This window comes from Nannospalax galili, unplaced genomic scaffold, assembly GCF_000622305.1.
Source record: "Nannospalax galili isolate Female #2095 unplaced genomic scaffold, S.galili_v1.0 scaffold952, whole genome shotgun sequence".
NCBI classification, from domain to species: Eukaryota; Metazoa; Chordata; class Mammalia; order Rodentia; family Spalacidae; genus Nannospalax; species Nannospalax galili.
This window is the reverse complement of record NW_008331504.1, coordinates 24610-26839: the sequence shown is the minus strand read 5'-3', so window position 1 is coordinate 26839 and position 2230 is coordinate 24610.

Genomic DNA, 2230 nt, shown 5'->3' with positions numbered 1-2230 from the left:
CATCTCAATAGATGAAGAGAAGGCCTTTGACAAAATTCAACATGCATTTAATGTTCAAAGTCCCAGAGGGAACTGAACTGGAAGGAACATACCTCAACATAATTAAAGTCATATATAACAAACCCACAGCCAACATAATTCTAAATGGATAAAACCTGGAAGCATTTCCATTGAAATCAGGAACCAGACAAGGCTGTCCACTATCTCCACTCCTTTTTAACACAGTGCTTGAAACTCTTGCAAGAGCAATGAGACAAGAGCAGTAAATTAAAGAAGTAATAACTGGAAAAGAAGAGATCAAATTATCCCTTTTTGAAGACAATATAATATCTAAGAGATGCCAAAAATTCCACCAGAAAACTCCTGGAGATGATTAACACATTCAGTAAAGTGGCAGGTTACAAAATTAACCTCCAAAAGTCTGTAGCCTTTCTATATACCAATAACAAGCAATCAGAGAAAGAGCACATGGAAATACTCCCCTTTACAATAGCTGCAAAAATATCTTGGAATAAACCTGAGCAAATACATTAAAGACCTCTACAATAAAAACTTTAAATCTTTAAAGAAAGAGATTGAGGAAGACATCAGAAGATGGAAGGACCTCCCATGCCCATGGATTGAAAGAATTAATATCGTGAAAATGACCATCCTACCAGTAGCCATTTATAGATTCAATGTAATGCCAATCAAAATCCCCATGACATTCTTTACAGAATTGGAAAAAAACATCCTAAGATTCATATAGAAGCACAAAAAGACTTTGGATAGCCAAAGCAACCCTGAGCACTGAGAGCAATGCCAGGGGGATTACTAAACCAGATTTTAAACTGTATTACAGAGCTATATGAAAAAAAACATGGTACTGGAACAAAAATAGACCCATAGACTAATGGCACAAAATTGAAGACCCAAATATGAGTACATGCAATTTCAGGCACCTGATATTTGACAAAGGGGCCAAGAACATTCACTGGAGGAAAGACAGCATGTTCAGCAAATGGTGCTGGCACAACTGGATCTCCACCTGTAGAAGAATGAAACTAAGCCCCTATCTTCCACTTAGCACAAAAGTCAACTCCAAATGGATCAAAGACCTCAATGTGAAGCCTGAAACTCTGAAACTGTTAGACGAAAACATTGGCAATAACCTACAAGATAACGGTGTAGGAAAGGACTTTCTAAACCAGACATCAATTGCTCAGGAAACAAGGTCATGAATCAACAAATGGGACCTCATTAAACTAAAAAGCTTCTGTATATCAAAGGAGGCAATCAGGGAAGTGAACAGAAAACCCACAGAATGGGAAAAGATCTTCACCGGCGACACATCTGACCGAGGTTTAATATCCAGAATATATAACAAACTCAAAAACAGAGAATCAAGACAGGAAATAACCCAATTAAAAGAATGGCTGAGGAGCTGAACAGAGAGTTCTCAAAAGAAGAAATAAAGATGGCTAAGAAGCATCTTAAAAGGTGTTCAGCATCATTAGTAATTAGGGGAATGCAAATTAAAACCACCTTAAGATTTCCATCTTACCCGAGTCAGACTGGCTAAGATCAAGAGAACAAATGATAACAAATGTTGGAGAGGATGTGGGGAAAGGGAACACTCATCCACTGCTGGTGGGACTGCAAACTTGTTCAACCCCTATGGAAAGCAGTGTGGAGAACTCTTAAAAAACTACAAATGAACCTACGATTTGACCCCGTTATACCACTCCTTGGCATGTACCCAAAGAACTCATCCTATTGCAGAGACACTTGCATATCCATGTTTGTTGCTGTTCTTTTCACAGTAACTAAGAGATGGAAGCAACCTAAGTGTCCCTCACTTGACGAGTGGATAATGAAAATGTGGTTCATTTATACGATGGAGTTTTACTCAGTGGTAAAGAAAGATGAAATCATGAAATTTGAAGGTAAATGGATGGAACTAGAAACTGTTATACTAAGTGAAGTAACACAGACTCAGGGGGAAAAATGATGTATGTTCTCCCTAGCACCAAATCCTAGCACTAAATCCTTATGAGTATATATCCAGATATAATGACAGGAACTAGGATAATGAAGAGGAACCAGGGAGGTAAAGGAAAAGAAAGAATCTGAAAGAGAAGAACAGTAGAAAACAGGTGTTAACAAGGGAGACATGGATAATAATGGGGCTATTTTAAGGGGAGGGGGAGGGAAGTTTACACAAGGGAACTTGGGGATAAAGGGAAAGGAT